The 24,186-nt window shown below is 44.5% G+C and overlaps 1 protein-coding gene and 1 long non-coding RNA gene across 2 annotated transcripts in view; both read right to left on the bottom strand.

The window, feature by feature from the left end:
* The window catches only part of adarb2 (adenosine deaminase RNA specific B2 (inactive)), a 230,757-nt gene that overhangs the window by 178,433 nt on the left and 28,138 nt on the right, over positions 1–24,186 (bottom strand). The gene's annotated exons all lie outside the window — the stretch shown is intronic.
* Positions 20,400–22,435, bottom strand: LOC127912831 (uncharacterized). The gene is made up of 3 exons (XR_008083566.1): positions 22,400–22,435; positions 22,200–22,239; positions 20,400–20,689 (listed from the first exon to the last, which is right to left on the bottom strand). It is a non-coding gene; the product is annotated as an uncharacterized LOC127912831 (long non-coding RNA).

Here is a 24,186-nt window from a genome sequence, read left to right as displayed (position 1 = left end):
TGTACATTATGTGTTGCTGTACAATACACCTCAAATGGAGTGTTCACTAAGTGTAAAAAACAGTATGAACACCTTCCTAATATTGAGTTGCACCCCCTTTTGCCCTCAGAACAGCCTCAATCCGTCAGGGCATGGACTACAAGGTTTTGAAAGCGTTCCACAGGGACGCTGACCCACGTTGACTCCAATGCTTCCCACAGTTGTGTCAAATTGACTGGATGTCCGTTGGGCGGTGGACCATTCTTGATCCACACAGGAAACTGTTGAGTGTATAAAAAAAACAGCAGCGTTGTAGTTCTTGACACACTCAGACTGGTGCGCCTGGCACCCAACACCATACCCTGTTCAAAGGAACTTAAATATTTTGTCTTGTCATTCACCCTCTGAATGGCACACATACACGATCCATGTCTCAAGACTTAAAAATCCTTCATTAACCTGTTTCCTCCTCTTCATCTACACGTATTGAAGTGGATTTAACAGGTGACATCAATTATGGATCATAGCTTTCACCTGGACTCACCTGGTCAGTCTACGTCAGGTGTTCTTAATGTTTTGTATACTCAGTGTATATCACATGGCCAAACAGTTTCTTTGTTTCCATAGTCCCTTTGACACAACTCTTTGTTCTAAGATAATGGAAACATCACGTCCCATTTTATAGTTCCGGCGAAGGCAGCCATGCCCGTCCTGTAGCCACAACCCCGTCCCTCTGAGACATTAACTGAACAAGGATCACAAGCTATTTCCATTTGCTCCAAATATCAGACAGCCCACACTGGAATTTAATTTAGACTATGCCCTAAATGGTGCCCTATTCCCTATATAGTGTACTACTTACATTTGGGAAATGTTCCCTCTAAGCGCGCACACATTGCCCTGAGACTGCTGCACGGCTTTCAGGGACTGCCTAGTAAGAAATATCAGCCCATAGAGAGGAGCACGAGACTGAACTTCTATCAACTTTCTAGAGCCGTAGTCACCAACTGGTCGATCGCGATCCTGGTCGATCTTCAAGGCATTCCTAGGTCGATCCCCGAACATTCTGTAAAAAACCCAACGATAAAGCCTTGTGTTCCTTTTTTCTCCTTTTTTCTCCTCTGCTGGTGGTAGGTGCACCCGATTCAGCTGCCCTGCGCGGCGGGTAGGTGAAATGTTGATATTTTGAACCATTTCATGTGTCTGAAGGCACAAACTCTGCCTTCCCGGTGGGCCCAGAGCAAATCAAGTGCACCATAGGTCTACTGCTGGACAATCAGATGGCTCAGATGAGCGTGTCTGCAGTAAGATAACAGGCATAAAAGAAAGCTACAGCAAAGTTGATCCTGTGAGATATATATAGAGAGAGATGTTCTTACTCAGGGCTGTCAACACTTTTATAAGCCATAAAATGTGCATTCTTACTATTTCCACTCAGCACTACAACAAGCCCTGCAGCAGTAATGAATAATGAGTAGGAAAGTGTATCTATAGGCTTGCGTTATTGTTATTATTTGCGGCTTGGGTCTTTTTTAATATTGAGGAATATTTCACTGTCTGTTCATAGGAGTAACAACATTTGTACACGAGGCAGAAATATTTCGGTGCGACTCCAGTTTGGCCATCAGCTGGAAGAATGGTGTCCCTTTTTGGTCAGTGTCAGCGGAGGAAAGGGAGAGAGGAGGGATGTTGATAGGCGGACCCTCAGCCTTGCTGCTCTCTCCCTCCGCTGAGACTGACCATCAGCCCAGTAAAATAAAAATCTAATGATGTAAATGTACGCTCACTCAGCTGTGCCTCACAAGTAATACAACGATGGATCTATTACTTGTGTGATCATATAGCCTACCTCAAATGTTGAAATATAATTGATAAAAAACAGCCCCAAAAAGAAAGCGTTCGCAGGCCAATTCAAGCAAAGCCAATATGCTGTGATAATGTGTTGGGCCTATACCTACCTGGACAAACCTCATTGCTACAGTACTGTTTTTAATTGGTTCGCGTTGCATAATATTACGTTTTTTAAAGTCATGTTAAAAAAAAATCTCAGCGGTAGATCTCGACTTGCATTCTGACTCCAAGTGATCTTGACTCAGAATAGGTTTCTGAACACTGTCCTGGAGTTTTCCCTGTTAACACTATCAACGTTTCCCTCTACTGTGGCAGTTGTGATAAAATTAACACAATATTAGCCACTTTCAATGCAACATACTGAAACAAAACAAACCACGCAACAGATTCTGTTGTAGGCCGAACACGTCGGAGTAGGATTCTATTGCATTGACATGCACTACTCAGCCTGTACTCTACCCAGACTGGTGCAGCATAAACAATCAGTGCTGCAGTAGGCCTATATGCAAATAGACCATTGCCATATATGGATCCGTGCCATTTACCTTGAACTGGACTGTGTTTACAGCATTAGCAGTCGTGAGTGGACACGCTTGTTTTGAGATCAAATCGAGAGCTGCATGTAACCACGTGTGCACTTTTTGTTCATATCCTTTGCTAGTTAGTGAGTTATTAGCCCAGTTATAGATCCTTTGTAGTCAGCAATAGGGGAGTGATTGCTTCATACAAGAGTACAAAACATGTACATTTCTTTGAAAAGCAAGTCAGGTAAAGATCTTTTTAGTAGCCAATAGACAGAATGTAGCATAATCTGTCTGATTTTCTGTAATAATGGTATGGGAATAATAATGCATTTTTATTTTGTAAAGTGGTTTCTTGCATCAAACAACACATTTTCAGTCAGCTTGTCTGAAGGACAAGTAGATAAGCAGGTTAATGTCAATCCCTGCATGTTTTTTTTCTCATGGAATGTAGACCTACATTGAACACCACACATTGGATGCTACTGTAGGCTGAATGATAGAACAGCTATTTCCATGTTAAAATGTTATGGGATACATATCCTCCATTGTTTTTGAATGGTAGGCAACTGCTCGGCCTACATTATGATCAAATAGCCACAGTAGCCTACTTGGTCATTGTTATAACGAATTTAAAGTCGGTACATCATCAGTGTTCAAAGTAAACACGCCCCGGAAGTTGCACAGAATTTTGACACCGTTCAAGGTTGAGGTCAGCAGACCTGAAATTTGCTCAGGGCCTAATTTTTTTGGAGGGAACATCACCTATGGGACCTGGTCAAAAGTAGTGCACTATGTAGGGAATAGGGTGCCCTTTCCCATCCGCAACCAGTCTTCCAATCCGCCCACTCTGAAAAAGGCGCGATGGTTGCCAGTAACAGTACCAAGCAGGGACTTTGTCTCTCTCTCTCTCCCCTCATCCCCAGTTGAGTCAACTCTCCCTGCCAGTCGCAGTTAACACACCTGACCATGCTATGGCTCCATCTGCGACTGGGCTCCCAGGGATTATCAGCTATCAGTTCCTGAGTCTCCGCTGGAGCCTCGTCTCAGCTCATCTCCTTCCTTCTGCCCAGCGCAGCAGCTCAGCGCTCCACTGACAGTCATAATTGAGGCCGATATCACTTCCTACAGTATGGCATCTTCCTCCTCCCCCCTCCCTCTACCCCTCAATCCTTCCCCTTATCACTCCCCAAAACCTTTCCCTAGGTTATTAAAGACAAGTACTACCTTAAATTTGGCGGATATTTTATTGTCAGTTTGTTGCTGTCCTTGTTGTCATAGAAATGATTGCAGTCCCATGCCTTGCTAGTCTACAGCATGTGCTATTAGCAGGAATAGTTTGGAAGATGTTACAATTAGTATTTTTTCCAACAGAAAACAAGAAGTCAGCTATTGTCTTTACTGGAAAGAGATCAACAAACGCATTTCAGTTTAAAGGCTCGTGTTCGTTGAATGGTGTTTTTAGTCTTTGATCGCGCACTGTGTCAAAATAGTAGACGTTAGAGGTCCCGACACTGCTAAAAGCAGCTGACGTGCTGTAATGACTGCATTATTCTCTACATGCTAGCGAAACACGTTCTCTCAGGCTACACCTTCACATTTTATGAACACAAATCAAATTGACAGAAACTGCTTTGCTAGCATGAGATACGGCTGCAAAGTCGGCAATCTCATCAGGAGGCCCGAACAAAAAGTGTTTTACAGAAATACATACTCAGAGAAAGAAAGGAAAAGTGGTCAGTTTAACTCAAAGTGAGCCTTGGAAGAAGCATCCGCAATAGCATCTCTGCGTTGTTGCCATAACAATGCACTATGGAAATCTGTCATTAGAAGAAAACCCAACGATAGAAGGTTGTACATTGAGACGGGGAAATAAATCCGAGTATACAAGATGTATTCAATGCACCTCTTCATTCGCCAGCTTAAAAGCCATCACTTTTCCCATCAACGAGTTGTCAAAGCAATTTAATAGAGCTACACGATATATATAAAAGTATGTGGACACCCATTCAAATGAGTGGATTCGGTTATTTCAGTCACAACCGTTGCTGACAGGTGTATAAAATCGAGCACACAGCCATGCAATGTCCATAGTCAAGCATTGGCAGTAGAATGGCCTTATTGAAGAGCTCAGTGACTTTCAATGTGGCACCTTCAACAAGTCAGTTGTTACATTTCTGCCCTGCCCAGTTCAACTGTATTGTGAAGTGGAAATGTCTAGGAGTAACAACGGCTCAGCCGCGAAGTGGTAGGCCACACAAGTTCACAGAAAAATAGTCTGTCCTCGGTGGCAACACTCATGACCGAGTTCTAAACTGCCTATGGAAGCAACGTTAGCACAAGAACTGTTTGTCGGGAGCTTCATGAAATGGGTTTCCATGGCCAAGCAGCTGCACACAAGCCTAAGATCACCATGAACAATGCCAAGCGTCGGCTGGAGTGGTGTAAAGTCCACGGCCATTGGACTCTGGAGCAGTGGAAACGCGTTCTCTGGAGTGATGATTCATGCTTCACCATCTGGCAGTCCTACCGACGAATCTGGGTTTGGCGAATGCCAGGAGAACGCTACCTGCCCCAATGCATAGTGCCAACTGTAAAGTTTGGTGGAGGAGGAATAATGGTCTGGGGATATTTTTCTTGGTTTGAGCTAGGCCCCTTAATTCCAGTGAAAGGAAATCTTAACGCCACAACATACAATTACATTTGAGACAATTCTGTGCTTCCATCTTTGTGGCAAAAGTTTGGGGAAGGCCCTTTCCTGTTTCAGCATGACAATGCCCCCTGTGCACAAAGTGAGGTCTATACAGAAATTGTTTGTCGAGATCGGTGTGGAAGAACTTGACTGGCCTGCACAGAGCCCTGACCTCAACCCAACTGAACACCTTTGGGATGAATTGAAATGCTGACTGAGATTCAAGCCTAATCACCCAACATCTGTGCCCAACCTCACTAATACTCTTGTGGCTGAATGGAAGCAAGTCCCCGCAGCAATGTTCCAACATCTAGTGGAAAGCCTTCCCAAAAGAGTGGCGTCTGTTATTGCAGCAAAGGGCAGACCAACTCCACATTAATGCCCACGATTTATGAATGAGATGTTCGATGAGCAGGTGGCCACATACTTTTGGTCATGTAGTGTATTTGAACGTTATTGTACGTTTTATTATAATAATGCACAATGAAAAAGACTGGCAAATGGCTCTAAGATTATTCTGAACTATTTGGTAAGACAATAGCCCTCTGAGGAATGGACATGGACAAGCATATGTAAATACAGAATATCCAAACAACTGATAAGAAACCCAGGCTACAGTACACAATTATACTGCTGCTATTGTATAGAAATATCCCCATGTGTTTATGCAAATAGCCGGACTGATAATGTATTGGAGTCTGTAAACTGAGACGCTGATTGACTGTGGTAAATGTGTTAGGGAAATAGGTCAACCTTATCTAGCACATGCAAAATACATTACTATGATTTATTGACATGATTAGGAATATTTATACCTGGCCTACATTCCTATTGGGCAATGATCAGGTATGTCCTATTTTACATGAACAGACGTTGTGTCATTTGGAAACGATTCACTTCTATTTCGCTGTGTTGAAATTCCCAAATGCACAGACACACAGATAGAGATACACACACACACAGTAACGCAAATGCACACGCGCACACACACATACATGAGCAGATTTACAGTAGCTACTGACACTCATCACTGACCCAATTCCTAATCAAGTACAGTAATTCAATGTCAACCTCCAGGCTGGGGGGAATAGAGCTTAGTCTTCTAATAACAATAACCAGACTACGTAATAATGTTCACCCCAGTAAACCAACAATGCCTTTTAGCTGGATGATAACGCAGAACTCTAAGTTGAAGCAGCGGCAGGCACCCAACACTGTCTCCGTCAGTCCAGTACATGATGGGAATGTAAAGGGAGGATACAGGGTCACAAGTCTCCTCCTCCCAAACCAGTTCTGGTGGTATCTCACAGTATGGAATATGTAGTGTAGGGAGCTACTGAGGTGTGTGTGTGTGTGTGTGTGTGTGTGTGTGTGTGTGTGTGTGTGTGTGTGTGTGTGTGTGTGTGTGTGTGTGTGTGTGTGTGTGTGTGTGTGTGTGTGTGTGTGTGTGTGTGTGTGTGTGTGTGTGTGTGTGTGTGTGTGTGTGTGTACTCACGCCTTCATGTGTGTGGGTGTTTGGTCTGTTGCCAGAATCCCAACCCCTACCCCAATATTTCCCAGGCTGCATCAGCAGGGACACCAGTCACTGAGTGCAGGCAGGAAGACAAATTAGGGTGTGTGCAACTTGAGTGCGGCTCTCTCCCCTTCCCCATCCCTTCCAGCCTCTTCCAGATGGACCTAATTAAAGCATTAGCCAATGAGGGGGGCCTGATGGCTCCATCAGGGGCCATTTTGGGGCTTAAATAAACTGAGCAAATAAAGCTTCAGCATTCAAAATTACAGCCTCCCTTCGTTGGAGTCGTTCATGCACTATTTACCACCATGGAGGTCTGTAAAGGGAGGGAAGGGGGAGGAGAGGAAACCATCAGGATGCTGTTTGTATATTCATCTGTTCTTTTTTCTTGGGTGTTTTATATCTGTGGTAGGGGTGAGGTACCGCTGTACCTTTGCGCCTCAGCAAACGGAGTGAAGAGAGAGGAGGGAGGCTTCTAGTCCTTAAAGAGGGCAATAATTTAGAATGAAATATGTCGAGATGAGATCTAGAGTGGCTTGGTCCTCTCTCGCTCTCTCTCTCTCTCTGTCTCAGTACTCTCGCTCTCTCTCCCGGGTCCAGTTTATCTTTCATCACCTCAGCTGTCCCATATATCCCAGCATACAGTCAATGCGATTCAGGCCCGCCATCACTCACCATCCACTACCCAGCCCCTTACAGCGGCTCTCAACAGAGAATTTCACTCAGAGCTACACCAGCCACACAACACTCATAGAGAATAACACTCACAGTCACAATGTCCCCACATTTCCAATGTCCCACGGTATCTGCTTTTAGTAATTTACTAGATAACTGAACTGTGTATGGTCACCAGCGTGTTTACTTTGCCTTCTCACTGAAGATAACACCTGTCATACATCGAGAGGCTGAGGATCTAACAGAGGCCGTAAAGGGAATCAATGTTGTTGAAGAAACTGTGTGTACAGTGTAATACACTGAACAACATGGTCCCATGTTTCATGAGCTGAAAGAAAAGATCCTAGAAATGTTTTCTCCTCCAATTTTGTGCACACATTTCTTTGCATCCCTGTTAGTGAGCATTTCTCCTTTGCCAAGATAATCCAACCACCTGACAGGTGTGGCATATCAAAAAGCTGATTAAACAGCATGTTCATTACAAAGGTGCACCTTGTGCTGGGGAAAATAAATAGCCACTAAACTGTGCAGTTTTATCACACCACACAATGTCACGTCTCAAGTTGAGGGAGCGTGCAATTGGCATGCTTACTGCAGGAATGTCCACCAGAGCTGTTGCCAGAGAACTAAATGTTAATTTCTCTACTATAAACCGTCTCCAACATCGTTTACGTCCATCCAGCCTCACAACCACAGACCAGGTGTAACCACGCTAGTACAGCACCTCCACATCCAACTTCTTCACCTGCAGGATTGTCTGAGACCAGCCACCCAGACAGCTGATGAAACAGGGTTTTCAGAACCGAAAAATGTCTGCATAGCTATCAGAAACCGGCTCAGGGAAGCTCATCTGTGTGCTTGTTGTCCTCACCAGGTTCTTGACCTGAATGCAGTTCGGCGTCGTAACTGACTTCAGTGGGTAAATACCCACCTTCGATGGCCACTGGCACGCTGGAGAAGTGTGTTCTTCATGGATGAATCCCGGTTTCAACTGTACCGGGCAGATGGCAGACAGCGTGTATGGCGTCGGGTGAGCGGTTTGTTGATTTCAACGTTGTGAAAAGAGTGCCCCATGGTGGCGGTGGGGTTATGGTGTGGGCAGGTAAAAGCTACAGACAATGAACACAATTGCATTTTATCAATGCACGGAGGTACCGTGATGATATCCTGAGGCCCAATGTCATGCCATTCATCTGCCGCCATCACATCATATTTCAACATGATAATGCACTGCCCCATGTCAAAAGGACCTGCACAAAATTCCTGGAAGCTGAAAATGTCCCAGTTCTCCCATGGCCTGCATACTCACCAGACATGTCACCCATTGAGAATGTTTGGGATTCTCTGGATCGACGTGTACGACAGTGTGTTCCAGTTCCCGCCAGTATCCAGCAACTTCGCACAGCCATCGAAGTGGGACAACATTCCACAGGCCACAATCAACAGACAGATCAACTCTATGCGAATGAGATGTGCCGTGCTCCAAATGGTGGTCACACCAGATACGGACTGGTTTTCGCTCCTACCTTTTTTTAGGGGATCTGTGACCAACAGATGCATATTTGTATTCCCAGTCCATAGATTAGGGCCTAATGACTTTAATTCAATTGACTGATTTCCTTATATGAAGTGTAACTCAGTAAAATCTTTGAAATTGTTGCATGTTGTGTTTCTATTTTTGTTCAGTGTAGATTCACTAAAGGACCATGTAATATATTCTGACTTTGAAGGCATCATTAAAGCATTAAACAAGGATACTGTCTTAGTAGGAGTTACCAGTCTAAAGAGTGTCACTTTTTGAACTTCAGAAGCAAAGCCAGAGATCATCACTGTGAAAGTGTAAAATAACAGCAGAATATGAAGCCTATAGATTCTGCAAGCACCACATGTTCTAGCTCCCACAGATTGTTCCTGGTCGCTGGTTGAACTGGAGAGAGCCTCAGAGCAGTCACTCAGCCAGTCAGGAATCAGGCTGATCAGACAGATCCTCTTCCACATGTCTACTGAGGTCGTGGGAATGAACAGCAGTCCCCCCGTCTGTCTCTTTCCCTTCATCTCTCTCCCCCTCTGTTTCTCTCTCCCTCGCCTGTTTGACTGACAGGCCACAGGCTGCAGGTCGCTGAGCCAATAACACCTCAGAGACAGGCATCACACCTACAGTCAGTTCTAACATCAGCTACTGTGGATCACTTCAATGTTGGAGGCCACTGTTTACCCGCCCGTTAATGATGCACACAAAACAGTCTTCATTTTTTTTCTCGTCTCCTTTCTCTCCTCTTCGGGTAATGGCAAACATTGCAACAAGGTACAACGGGGTCTCTCTTCATCTCATGTTTCTCTTTTTTTCCTCTGCTCTCCACCACCAGGCAATGTCAGACAAGCTGCAACAGGGCCTCTCTGTCTTTCGCTCCTTTTTCTCTTCTCTCTCTCCCCCTGACAATGAAATACAGTGACACCAATCTAGGAGTCCCCCGACACGCCAACACACAGCTGTGCTGCTGTCCCAGTTTCTGCAATCTAGAACTTTACTGCTATGCTGCCAGCCTGTCTCCCACTTAGTCCTACCAACACAGCCAAAATGCTTTTCTCTCGTCTCCACTTCGGTTTTTCTTTCTCTTCAGGTTCTGTCAGTCACCCGTACCGGCAGTTGGCAACGTCAAGACAAGGGGCCACACAGAAAAGTCAACATTCCTACAAACATCTGTTCCATATTGTCAGTTCCATCCTGCTCTCTGATTCTACTGACGTTCCAGTTTTCATTTGATTTCTACTTCAGAGAGTCGGGGGAATTCCATTTGGAGCTAGCTGCTAGCTGCTGACATTCTACAAGACTTTCCAAAACCATAGTCACTGAATTAATGATGCAACATATGGCTCTGACTTGGCTTTGTAATTATATAAAAGGGGCAGACAAACTCCCATCCACTCATTAGGTCTATACTACACACACCAAGGTACGGTGGTTCATTACTGATCCTGGGATGTGGCTGTCATTCTGTTCATTTTGACATACGCCTCACAGCAGTATATGAGGTAACACATGCGGTGGTGCCACAGCCTCTGAAACAGCAGCACACCCACTTTGCGAGGCGCCAGCCAGCTACCAGCCAGCCACCCAGCTGAGACTGTTCTGGGGTTGTCATGCTCAAGCTGAGACATGGCATAGCACGACGGCGATGCTTTAGTCTTTCAGTGCTGAACCGCCTCCTCCTCCTAGCCTTCCTACCCTCTAATAATCACTGACACTCGCAGCTCTCCTCCTCTGTCCTCTTCGGTCTCTGGCACTGCTCTCAAACCGGCAATTGGCCTCAAACGAGCCAAACTTAATCCCATCATCCTAAGCCTGGCTTCCCTTCCTTCCTCGGTCAACCACTGTTTTACAGGGATGACAGGAGAGAACAAAGGAACTAATAGAACCTTCTGACTATTCTTTAACTCTGATGCCACCCTGCCTCCCCCTACATCCTCCCTGTCGTAATCAGGGCAATGTTTGGGACAGACAGTCTGGCTGTTGTCCCTGCACTGTGCTGGCTTCAATGTTCTGTGTAATAATTACACTCTATGGACCATGAAAGCTACTGTAGTTGCTACTCCTCTCCCCTCCCTCCCTCTCTTCTCTCCTCCTTGTGTTTTTTACTGGTCCTTTGACTCGCATACCCTTAGATGTGATGAGCCTGGTCTACAGGTCAGAATAGAAGAGCACCATCTAACAGCACATGACACCTGACTTCAAAACCATGGTCCTGACCTTCTACACTCCACGCTTAATCAACACAGTGTAGCTCTATCGTCACACACTGTCTCCTGCCATCCTGCTGTCGCAACCTGCTTTTTCTTCCTGGTCTCTGCCTCTACTCCTCCCCTCTCTTCATCCATCATGCTGTCTTTTTTCCAAACTGGGACAGCTCGTCACCTCAGTGTTTAACCCCTCTTCTCATCCTCCCCTCATCCCCCTTTCTTTTCTCGTCTCTGCATCCATCTTTTCTATACACCTGCACACACTGCTTCCGGTCTGTGTATGTGATCATGATTAGCCTAACCTGCTGGGAGACAGAGACTCGCTGCATGGAAGGGACCCACACACACACACACACAGACACACACACACACTTCTCCTCTCCATGTCACACACACCTGACCCTGGGAACCATCCATGTCCCATCTATCATACGTTCTCCTCCATGCTTCTGACCACGACCATGACCAAACATTGCTCTAGTTCCCTCAGCCTCCCAAAAGGTCCAGATCAGGCTGTGGTGCCGTGGTGCAGTGGACCTTTCCTAGTAACTCCAGCATGTTGCCACGCCTCCCTTTGTTCCTCTGACAGAATCTGGGGGGGGGGTGGAGATAATACCCTTTTTATATTATCATAAAGACCAGAACTATACTGAGCTGGCTCAGATATTGTCTTGACACATTATCCTTTCAAGCATGGATCCAGTCAATATGTGGATGTATAACCAGACCAGTACATTCCAGCCCAGAAGGGTCAAAAGAACCTAAGTGCCCTGCCTCTGCCAGCCCTGCTGTACTTCACTGCCGTGATCCTTTTTCTACTCAGACACTGAGACAGATGAGCCCAAGGAAACAGAGATCGTGTAGAAGGGGAGGAATCGTTATGTGAAACTTTGCATGACTGCTGATGACAATAAGAGACAATAAGCACTGCATATTAGTCCCATAATGATGAGAGGGAGAGGAGGCTTCTAGAAAACAATGGGGAAACCATTTCCTGAAGTTCAATTAAATAGCTTGTGACAGCGTGCATGTGAGGGCATATCTGCCGCGCGCCACTTGACTCCCTTCATTAGTGTGTGATGGTGCCAAGCAAGACTAGTTTTATATGGATATTTATAGCTTAATAACCGGCTTGTGAGAAATCCTGCGAAGACGCTGGGGGCTTTGTGATCTTGTCAAGTAGAATTTGAGACACAAAGGGATGACAACAAGCAATGAGGGAGTTTTTAGGTTGTTGTCGTTTGGGTATGAAACGAAGACAATCTCCACCAACATAAAAGAGCATTACTGTCTGTGATTTATACACAAAATACACCAAAATTGGCCATTAAACACTGGCTGTCGGACCAAATGAGCATCCTGATAGCAGTAGAGACAACATATTATGTGTGTGTGTGTGTGTGTGTTTGAAAACCCAGTGTCAGGAGTGTGAGCAGCTTCTTATGCTCTGCCACATACAGTAGCTAGAGCTTTGCCTTCCCATTAGAGGTCGACCGATTAATTGGCATGGCCGATCAATTAGGGCCGATACCGATATCAAGTTTTCATAACAATCGGTAATCTGCCTTTTTTGGACGCTGATTGCATTGCAATCCACGAGGAGACTGCGTGGCAGGCTGACCACCTGCTACGCGAGTGCAGCATCAAAAGGACCTTGTGGCTGCAAGGAGCCACGGTAAGTTGGTATCTACCATTAAACGTATCTTCGAAAAAACTATCAATCTTCACATAATCGCTAGTTAACTACACATGGTTGCATATAATCAATGTGGTGCCTGTTAATTTATCATCGAATCACAGCTTAACGGATGATGATTTAACAACAGCGTATTCGCGAAAAATGCACAATCGTCGCAATAATGTACCTAACCATAAAAATCAATGCCGTTCTTAAAATCAATCCACAAGTTTTTTTGTTTTTTTTTAAACCTGCATATGTAGTTAAAAGAAATTCATGTTAGCAGGCAATATTTTAACTAGGGAAATTGTATCACTTCTCTTGCGTTCAGTGTAAGCAGAGTCAGGGTATATGCAGCAGTTTGGGCCGCCTGGCTCGTTGCGAACTGTTGAAAGGCCATTTATTCCTAACAAAGACCATAATTAATTTGCCAGAACTTTACATAATTATGACATAACATTGAAGGTTGTGCAATGTAACAGTAATATTTAGACCTAGGGTTGCCACCCGGAACGGTTCCATATTTCACTGAAAGAATACACGTTTTGTTTTCAAAATAATTGTTTCTGGATTTGACCATATTAATGACCAAAGGCTCGTATTTCTGTGTTTATTATATTAGAATTAAGTCTATGATTTGATATTTGATAGAGCAGTCTGAGCGGTGGTAGGCAGCAGCAGACTTGTAAGCATTCATTCAAACAGCAGCTCATAGCCATGCTTGATTCACTGCGCTGTTTATGACTCAAGCCTGTCAACTCCCGAGATTAGGCTGGCAATACTAAAGTGCCTATAAGAACATCCAATAGTCAAAAGGTATACGAAATGCAAAATGGTATAAAGAGAAATAGTCCTAGAATTCCTATAATAACTACACCCTAAAACTTCTTAACTGGGAATATTGAAGACTCATATTAAAAAGAACCACTAGCTTTCATATGTCATCTCCCGTCTTGATTACTGCAACTCGCTGTTGGCTGGGCTCCCTGCCTGTGCCATTAAACCCCTACAACTCATCCAGAACGCCGCAGCCCGTCTGGTGTTCAACCTTCCCAAGTTCTCTCACGTCACCCCGCTCCTCCGCTCTCTCCACTGGCTTCCAGTTGAAGCTCGCATCCGCTACAAGACCATGGTGCTCGCCTACGGAGCTGTGAGGGGAACGGCACCTCAGTACCTCCAGGCTCTGATCAGGCCCTACACCCAAACAAGGGCACTGCGTTCATCCACCTCTGGCCTGCTCGCCTCCCTACCACTGAGGAAGTACAGTTCCCGCTCAGCCCAGTCAAAACTGTTCGCTGCTCTGGCCCCCAATGGTGGAACAAACTCCCTCACGACGCCAGGACAGCGGAGTCAATCACCACCTTCCGGAGACACCTGAAACCCCACCTCTTCAAGGAATACCTAGGATAGGGTAAGTAAGGGTAGGTAATCCTTCTCCCCCCCAACAAGATTTAGATGCAAGTGGCTGTTCCACTGGTTGTCATAAGGTGTATGCACCAATTTGTAAGTCGCTCTGGATAAGAGCGTCTGCTAAATGACTTAAATGTAAATATGTTTTCATGTTCTGAACAAGGAACTTAAATGTTAGCTTTTTTACTTGGCACATTGCACTTTGACTTTCTTCTCCAACAGTGTTTTAGCATTATTTAAACCAAATTGAACATGTTTCATTATTTATTGGAGACTAAATTGATTTTATTTAAGTATTACATTAAGTTCCAATAAAAGTGTTCATTGTTTACTCAATATTGTTGTCATTGAAAAGTGCAAATCAATCCCAGAACAACAGCAAAGGACCTTGTGAAGATTCTGAAGGAAACAGGTAAAAACGTATCTCTATCCACAGTAAAACGAGTCCGATATCGACAGCAAGGAAGAAGCTACTGCTCCAAAACCGCCATAAACTGCACATGGGGACAAAGATCGTACATTTGGAGAAATGTCCTGTGGTCTGATGAAACAAAAATATAATTGTTTGGCCATAATGATGTTGTTATGTTTGGAGGAAAAAGGGGGATGCTTGCAAGCCGAAGAACACCATCCCAACCATGAAGCACGGGGGTGGCAGCATCATGTTGTGGGGGTGCTTTGCTGCAGGAGAGACTGGTGCACATCACAAAATAGATGGCTTCATGAGGAAGGAAAATAACGTGGATATATTGAAGACATCAGTCAGGAAGTTAAAGCTTGGTCGCAAATGGGTCTTCCAAATGGACAATGACCCCAATCATACTTCCAAAGTTGTGGCAAAATGAAAAACAAGTAGAACAAAGTCAAGGTATTGGAGTGGCCATCACAAAGCCATGACCTCAATCCTAAAGAAAATTTGTGCGCAGAAATGAAAAAGTGTGTGCGAGCAAGGCCTACAAACCTGACTCAGTTACACCAGCTCTGTCAGGAGGAATGGGCCAAAATTCACTCGACTTATTATGGGAAGCTTGTGGAAAATGTCAAACATTCACATGTGAAAGTGCAAATTCAATCTCTTACAAGTGGAATTGCATTTTGACATGTGGAAAAACATTGTTGAAATGTTGCATCCCATGTTGTCACATTCACTTCACATGAGCTCATGTTTTCACATGTGTAGTTTCATGTTATTATATGTTGCTTTTACATGTCTTGTTATCACATTAACTTTAGCTCAGCTCATTAAGGTTAGCTCATCTGTGTGTGGGTAGTTTGTCATGATTATGGCCCTAGGGGGAAGCCGCAGCACGACATAAATCATGTTCATCAGATTCATCTTTCCCAGTGTCAAATCAAATGTTATTGGTCACATACACGTGTGTAGTAGATGTTATTGCGGGTGTAGCGAAATGCTTGTCTTTCTAGCTCCGACAGTGCAGTAATATCTAACAAGAAATATCTAACAAATGACACAACATATACCCAGTACACATAAATCTAAGTAAAGGAATGGAATTAAGAATATATAAATATATGGACGAGCAATGTCAGAGCAGCATAGGCTAAGATACAGTAGAATAGTGTAGAATACAGTATATACATATGAGATAGGGCTGGGCGATACGGACAAAATCTCATATCCCGATATAGGTCATTTCATATCCCGATAACGATACATATCATGATATAGCACATTTTCTATAAGTTGAATGAATAAATAGTTGATATAAAATCTAAAGGCCTATTTCTTATCACATGTTCAATTAAACTCAACCATCGAAATGAAGTTACTCATATTTTATTATTTCTCCTTTTTATTTCGAACCTTTGTGCAAATTTCAATTAAGCATGTAACAAAATATAAAATGTGAATGAGTACAATCTAAGAAGGTAAATAGAAAGACTTAAACTATAGTTGCAAACAAAATAAATACAGGTCTAAAATATATTTAGCTTGCCTGTTTTGCATGTTATTTTGGCATTAATATGTGTCACATATCAATTTGCATTTGGTACCTCGGGTCGAGTGTTAGCACCAACTCACGAAACCCCCATTTCTCGACCGTGTAAATTGGGGCCATGTCTTTGCAGATGTAAGTCGTAACGGCAGCTGTTATCTCCTTCCATCTTCGTGGTTCTTTGCCATATGATGTGTCGTGGGCAAAAGCCTCTTCAACGTCTGAGTCGGAGGTTTGTTGAGCACTCGACTACATTTTTGGGTCTCATCCATAGTCTCTCCGTATTGTTTCACATGATTCTTGCGTAGGTGGTAAAAGAGGTTAGTGGTGTTCGAGCCTGTTGTCGGGACTGGCCTGCGGCATATTTTGCAGAGGACGGTTTTCTGGTCCGTGTCAGACTTTTCATACCCAAACCACGTCCATGCGCCTGAAGAAGCCCTTCTTTTTGGTACGTTCACTCTCCTCCATGTTTGTTTGCTTTGCAATTGGACGACGCAAAACGTCTATCGTCACACAAAATATATTGTCATATCGCCCAGCCCTAATATGAGATGAGTAATGCAAGATATGTAAACATTATTAACTTCTTCGAGTTAGGGGGCGCTCTTTTAATTTTTGGATAAAAAAACGTTCCCGTTTTAAACAAGATATTTTGTCAGGAAAAGATGCTCGACTATGCATGTAATTGACAGCTTTGGAAAGAACAAACTCTGACGTTTCCAAAACTGCAAAGATATTATCTGTGAATGCCCCAGAACTAATGCTACAGGCGAAACCAAGATGACATTTCATACAGGAAATGGTCCAGATTTTGAATGCGCTGTGTTCCAATGTCTCCTTATATGGCTGTGAATGCGCCAGGAATGAGCCTGCACTTTCTGTCGTCTCCCCAAGGTGTCTGCAGCATTGTGATGTATTTGTAGGCATATCATTGGAAGATTGACCATAAGAGACTACATTTACCAGGTGTCCGCCCGGTGTCCTCCGTCGAAATTATTGCGTAATCTCCAGCTCCATGCGCGTTTCCATTTTCTTCAGAGGAGAAAGTCAACTGCCACGAATGATTTAACATCGATAGATATGTGAAAAACACCTTGAGGATTGATTCTAAACAACGTTTGCCATGTTTCTGTCGATATTATGGAGTTAATTTGGAAAAAAGTTTGCGTTGTAATGACTTAATTTTCTGTTTTTTTTTCTTACCCAAACATGATGAACAAAACGGAGCGATTGTCCTACACAAATAATATTTTTGGAAAAACGGAACATTTTCTATCTAACTGAGAGTCTCCTCCTTGAAAACATCTGAAGTTCTTCAAAGGTAAATTATTTTATTTGAATGCTTTTCTTGTTTTTGTGAAAATGTTGCATGCTGAATGCTAGGCTTAATGCTATGCTAGCAATCAATACTCTTACACAAATGCTTGTTTAGCTATGGTTCAAAAGCATATTTTGAAAATCTGAGATGACAGTGTTGTTAACAAAAGGCTAAGCTTGAGAGCTAATATATTTATTTCATTTCATTTGCGATTTTCATGAATAGTTAACGTTGCGTTATGGTAATGAGCTTGAGGCTATAAATAGGATCCCGGATTGCTCGTCGCAACAGGTTAAAGTGACTAGTGGCCAGTGATTTCAAGTCTATGTATATAGGCAGCAGCCTCTGATGTGCTTGTGATGGCTATTTAACAGTCTGATAGACTTGTGATAGAAATGTTTTTTCAGTATCTTGGTCCCAGCTTTGATGCACCTGTACTGACCTCGCCTTCTGGATGATAGCGGGGTGAACAGGCAGTGGATCGGGTGGTTGTTGTCCTTGATGATCTTTTTGGCCTTCCTGTGACACCGGGTGCTGTAGGTGTCCTGGAGGGCAGGTAGTTTGCCCTCGGTGATGCATCGGGCAGACGGCACCACCCTCTGGAGAGCCTTGTGGTTGCGGGCGGTGCAGTTCCTGATACAGCCCAACAGGATGCTCTCAATTGTGCATTTGTAAAAGTGTGTGAGGATTTTAGGTGCCACGCCACATTTCTTCAGCCTCCTGAGGTGTAAGAGGTGCAGTTGCGCCTTCTTCGCCACACTCTCTGTGTGGGTGGACCATTTCAGTTTGTCGGTGATCTGTAAACGGAGGAACTTGAAGCTTTCTGCCTTCTCCACTGCGGTCCTGTCGATGTGCATAGGGGGGTTCCCTCTGCTGTTTCCTCTGCTGTTTCCTTAAGTCCACGATCATCTCTTTTGTTTTGTTGACTTTCAGTGAGAGGTTATTTTCCTGGTACCACACTTCTAGAGCCCTCACCTCCTCCCTGTAGGCTGTCTCGTCATTGTTGGTAATCAAGCCTACGACTGTTGTGTCGTCTGCAAACTTGATGATTAAGTTGGAGACGTGTTTGGCCGCACTGTAATGGGTGAACAAGGAGTACAGGAGGGGGCTGAGCACACACCCTTGTGGAGCCCCAGTGTTGAGGATCAGCGAAGTGGAGGTGTTGTTTCCTACCTTCACCACCTGGGGGCGGCCCATCAGGAAGTCCAGGACCAGTTGCACAGGGCGGGGTTCAGACCCAGGGTCTCAAGCTTTATGATGAGCTTGGAGGGTACTATGGTGTTGAGTGCTGAACTATAGTCAATGAACAGCATTCTTACATAGTTATTCCTCGTCCGGATATGGTAAGGCAGTGTGCAGTGTGATGGCGATTGCATCGTCTGTGGATCTATTGGGCCGGTAAGAAAATTGAAGTGGGCCTATGGTGACAGGTAATGTAGAGGTGATATGATCCTTGACTTGTCTCTCAAAGCACTTCATGATGACAGAAGTGTGATAGACGCAGTGTGTGTCACGTGTGTGTGTGTGTGTGTGTGTTTGTGCTTGTGTGTGTTTGTGCATTCCTGATGTATCACCCACCAATAATTTAATCCCAGACCAGGAGGCTATCTGTCAGCAGGCCTGATGTGCATACTTCTGGTTCTCTCAGTTTAGATCTTCCACACATGTACGGCTTTACTGTTGCCATTTGTTGACTCCTTGCTGCTGCAAATGAACAGGACCGACAGCTGTAAAATGTCTCTTGGTATGTAGAACAATGAAAAGGGAAAAGTGACACGTGGTCATAAACGTATTTTCAACATGCTTATAAATTGTCACTGACTGCAGTATCAATTACTTTCCCACCGGAAATCTCTTTCCCTAAAGAGAGGTGTTTCTCTGCCCTGCCCTTCCCCTTTGATTTAAATTGGAGCAATACTGTCGAGACGAGTCAGGGGACATATGGATTGGTCCCAGTATTATTAAAAGAGGGAAATGCAAGGAATGCGTCCCAAATGGCACCCTATTACCTATATTGTGCACTGCTTTTGATCATGGCCCATAGGGCTCTGGTCAAATGTAGTTCACTATATCGGGAACAGGATGCCATTTGGGATGCATCCAATATCATTAGTGTGACTGCAGAGCCAAGGAGCTTCTCTGTAACTGAATGGATTTATTGTCTCTCATTTTCACTCATTAGAGCTTCATAATGAAAACTATGGTTCACTACCAGCTGAATCACTACTCTCTCTGATTCAAGGCATTTTCTGCAGACATTTCACCTGCACTCCTATCCTCCAGACTCCCGCGTGTGTGTGTGTGTGTGTGTATGTTTCTGTTCTTGCCACAGGCCGGTAAAGATGGCCAATTTGGTCTATATTGGCGAGACAAAGCCCTTGGCTACAACCACTGAAATGCCCATTATCGTTTACTAAGCAGGTGCTGCGATGTATTGCTCCTTGATCACAATGCAGATTGTGTGTCAGCAGGAGCAATCGCAATCAATTTTTCAATTTGGTCTCCTGCCTGAGATAAATTAACAGATGTCGATTGATTTCCCCCTCCCTCCTCTACAGTCTACCGTCACATGGCTTGTTTACACCTGACAGCCAGGACTTTAACACTGAGCACTTATTTGAAGTTATGCACGTTAAAATTAGCCATTTTTTAATTAGACTGAATGACAATTGGCAGGAGATTTGCTAAGCTGCTAATTTGACAAGTCTAACTTTTTCTTCTCTCTGTTTAACCTCCTACTCAAGCAAATTCCATTTGAACAGGAGAAGGGTGGAGTTAAATCAGTCTGGAGCAACCACCCTGGCCAAAGGCTATCCACTGCTTATCACAATGAAACATGCACGCGTGTGTGTGTATGTGCATGTGTCTTCCTGGTGCGATGCGATGTGCTGGTTCAGCCTCGCCATCAGGACACACACAGTGGACATTTATCATCAGACATCAGCCCAGCTCAGGTACTGTCTGAATAGAGTGGCTGGGGGAGGATAAGGCCATAACAGTGTCTATATGATCTTTTATATAGGGGGACAGGGCGCCATTTAGGACACATATAGTGAATACTGTGATTGAAGTCATATATATTAGATCTGGTTAAAAGCACAACTAAAGGGGTAAAACCAAAGTAAATATTTCTATTTTTGCGACCACTTAAAACTCACTGTGGTGTGTTTTATTTAAAACTCTCCTTTCTTCTCTTTCCTTCTGGCATCTTCGACAAACCCCTCTAATACCACCACTGCGCCTGAACCCCTCAGCACACAGCGTTCCTCATGTCACCATCGGTGTCATGTGAAGTTTTCTTTGTCTTGCGATGGCTGGTTTTAAGCCCCCTGCTGTGAGTGACAGGTAGGTAGAGACTGCAGGAACAGGTGACAACAAGAAAAAAAGAGTCTGAAGCGAAGAGTTTATCACTGCCTGACCTGTCAGGGTTTTACCCATTGTCTCTGTGTGTGTGTGTGTGTGTGTGTGTGTGTGTGTGTGTGTGTGTGTGTGTGTGTGTGTGTGTGTGAAAGTGAGTCTCCTTTGCTCTAATCCTCCTGATGGTCCATTCAAATTCAAATGAACCTCTGTGACATTAATAGGAACAGCACAGACCAATGACAGGGCTTTCTCCAGTCAGCAGGAAGTAAAGGGAAGGATTATCATCGTCAGGACTATTATCATTAAACCTCAGCTAGCACTCTCTGCTTCCTCTCTCCTTTCCCTCTCCTTTCCCTCTCCTTTCCCTCTCCTTTCCTTCTCCTTTCCCTCTCCTTTCCCTCTCCTTTCCCTCTCCTTTCCCTCTCCTTTCCCTCTCCTTTCCTCCTTTCCTTCTCCTTTCCCTCTCCTTTCCTTCTCTTTTCCCTCTCCTTTCCCTCTCCTTTCCTTCTCCTTTCCTTCTCTTTTCCCCTCTCTTTTCCCTCTCCTTTCCCTCTCCTTTCCTTCTCCTTTCCCTCTCTTTTCCCTCTCCTTTCCCTCTCCTTTCCCTCTCCTTTCCTTCTCCTTTCCTTCTCCTTTTCCTCTCCTTTCCCTCTCCTTTCCCTCTCCTTTCCCTCTCCTTTCCCTCTCCTTTCCTTCTCCTTTCCCTCTCCTTTCCCTCTCCTTTCCCTCTCCTTTCCCTCTCCTTTCCCTCTCCTTTCCCTCTCCTTTCCTTCTCCTTTCCTTCTCCTTTCCTTCTCCTTTCCTTCTCCTTTCCTTCTCCTTTCCCTTCCTCTCCTTTCCCTCTCCTTTCCCTCTCCTTTCCCTCTCCTTTCCCTCTCCTTTCCCTCTCCTTTCCCTCTCCTTTCCCTATCCTTTCCTCCTCTTTTCCCTCTCTTTTCCCTCTCCTTTCCTTTCCTTTCCTTTTCCTTTCCTTCTCCTTTCTCTGAAAATGAACAGACACAATGACGTTATCCAACTGAAAGTTTTCAAACTATATAGAGTAGATTCTGGCTGAATTGTGTGTGTTTTATGTGTGTGTGTGTTTTGATGGACCACTTCATAAGGTAATACACACATAACACTTTTCTGCCTCTATAGTTTGATGTTAGGAATAGAGCAATATTCCCAAAAGTACAGGTCAATCACAGAAAACTGCTATATTTTTAAAGCACGGGGCTGATATCTAGTAGGTGGAAATGTATGTACAAATCACAGTTGTATAGTGGTGCCCTGTGTACACGGTTGTTTCAACAACATCTCAAAAAATGTTGCCTAAATGTCAACAAAACACGTCGACTCAAACGGTTTGACAAAATGTTACGACACATTTTCCGCACACCATTTTAAGACAGCATGACAGTTTTGAATAGTGAAACTATACTGAACGAGAAGTCATGAGGATGAAGTCTTGCGTAGCAGACTGAAAAGCTTTGATGTACTGTGGGTGATAATGAAGATTTAACTTACCCATTCAATGTGTGAAAGCTTCTCCCATAGGCATATTCATCTAGTCACACACACACACACAGACATTTAATACCCAGAAGTGTTATTAACACAGCATCTAAAAATGTTTGTGATGTGGTATATCATGTCTCCATGACAATACAAGCTGTATATTGTATATGAATCCATACAGTAGACCAATGGTACCGTATGGAACGTACCTTCACATGTACTGTCCATGTTTCATTTAGGAAGCCTGGATAGGGGAACAGACGGTTCGTCAAAGCAAACCAAGAGTATTATTTTCTAATTAGAGAAACAGATCCTGTGTTTTCCGCAAATGGCACCCGATTCCCTATTTAGAGCACTAATTTTGAGAGCTGCTCATCAAAAGTAGTGCATTATATAGGGAGTGGGGTGCCGTTTGGGACGTACACCCTGTGTGTCCTTTAAGCCTGGATGGCAACACTGGTAGCCCCAGGTACAACATACCCTTCAACCTTCACCACCATCCTCCACAACCACATTCCAAACAGTAGCAGTAGAAGGGGATTGCCAGGGTGGGAGAAGTGACAGGATACAATCAGACCTGGGTTCAAACAGTAGCAGTAGAAGGGGTTACTCTTAAACAATGACCAGGCATCCTCAACTGACGGGATGAGGTCAATGTCCTTCCAGGATACCCGGGCCAGGTCGATTAGAAAGGCCTGCTCACAGAAGTGTTTTAGGGAGCGTTTGACAGTGATGAGGGGTGGTCGTTTGACTGCGGCACCGTAGTGGATACAGGCAATGAGGCAGTGGTCGCTGAGATCCTGGTTGAAGACAGCGGAGGTGTATTTGGAGGGCCAGTTGGTCAGGATGACGTCTATGAGGGTGCCCTTGCTTACAGAGTTAGGGTTGTACCTGGTGGGTTCCTTGATGATTTGTGTGAGATTGAGGGCATGTAGCTTAGATTGTAGGACTGCCGGGGTGTTAAGCATATCCCAGTTTAGGTCACCCAACAGAACAAACACTGAAGCTAGATGGGGGGCAATCAATTCACAAATGGTGTCCTGGGCACAGCTGGGAGCTGAGGGGGGTCGGTAGCAGGCGGCAACAGTGAGAGACTTATTTCTGGAGAGAGTAATTTTCAGAATTAGTAGTTCGAACTGTTTGGGTATGGACCTGGAAAGTATGACATTACTTTGCAGGCTATCTCTGCAGTAGACTGCAACTCCTCCCCCTTTGGCAGTTCTATCTTGACGGAAGATGTTGTAGTTGGGTATGGAAATCTCTGAATTTTTGGTGGCCTTCCTGAGCCAGGATTCAGACACGGCAAGGACATCAGGGTTAGCAGAGTGTGCTAAAGCAGTGAGTAAAACAAACTTAGGGAGGAGGCTTCTGATGTTGACATGCATGAAACCAAGGCTTTTCGATCACAGAAGTCAACAAATGAGGGTGCCTGGGGACATGCAGGGCCTGGGTTTACCTCCACATCACCCGCGGAACAGAGAAGGAGTAGTATGAGGGTGCGGCTAAAGGCTATCAAAACTGGTCGCCTAGAGCGTTGGGGACAGAGAATAAGAGGAGCAGGTTTCTGGGCATGGTAGAATATATTCAGGGCGTAATGCGCAGACAGGGGTATGGTGGGGTGCGGGTACGGCGGAGGTAAGCCCAGGCACTGGGTGATGATGAGAGAGGTTTTATCTCTGGACATGCTGGTTGTAATGGGTGAGGTCACCGCATATGTGGGAGGTGGGACAAAGGAGGTATCAGGGGTATGAGGAGTGGGACTAAGGGCTCCATTGTGAACTAAAACAATGATAACTAACCTGAGCAACAGTATACAAGGCATATTGACATTTGAGAGAGACATACAGCGAGGCATACAGTAATCACAGGTGTTGAATTGGGAAAGCTAGCTAAAATAGTGGGTGAGACAGCAGCTAATCAGCTAGCATAACAACAGCAGGTAAAATGGCGTTGACTAGGCAACGGGGCCGACAGATAAAACAAACAAGCAGAATGG

Source organism: Oncorhynchus keta, chromosome 28 (genome assembly GCF_023373465.1).
Source record: "Oncorhynchus keta strain PuntledgeMale-10-30-2019 chromosome 28, Oket_V2, whole genome shotgun sequence".
NCBI classification, from domain to species: domain Eukaryota; kingdom Metazoa; phylum Chordata; class Actinopteri; order Salmoniformes; family Salmonidae; genus Oncorhynchus; species Oncorhynchus keta.
The sequence above is the reverse complement of the archived record's forward strand: the minus strand, read 5'-3'. Positions and strand labels throughout refer to the sequence as shown.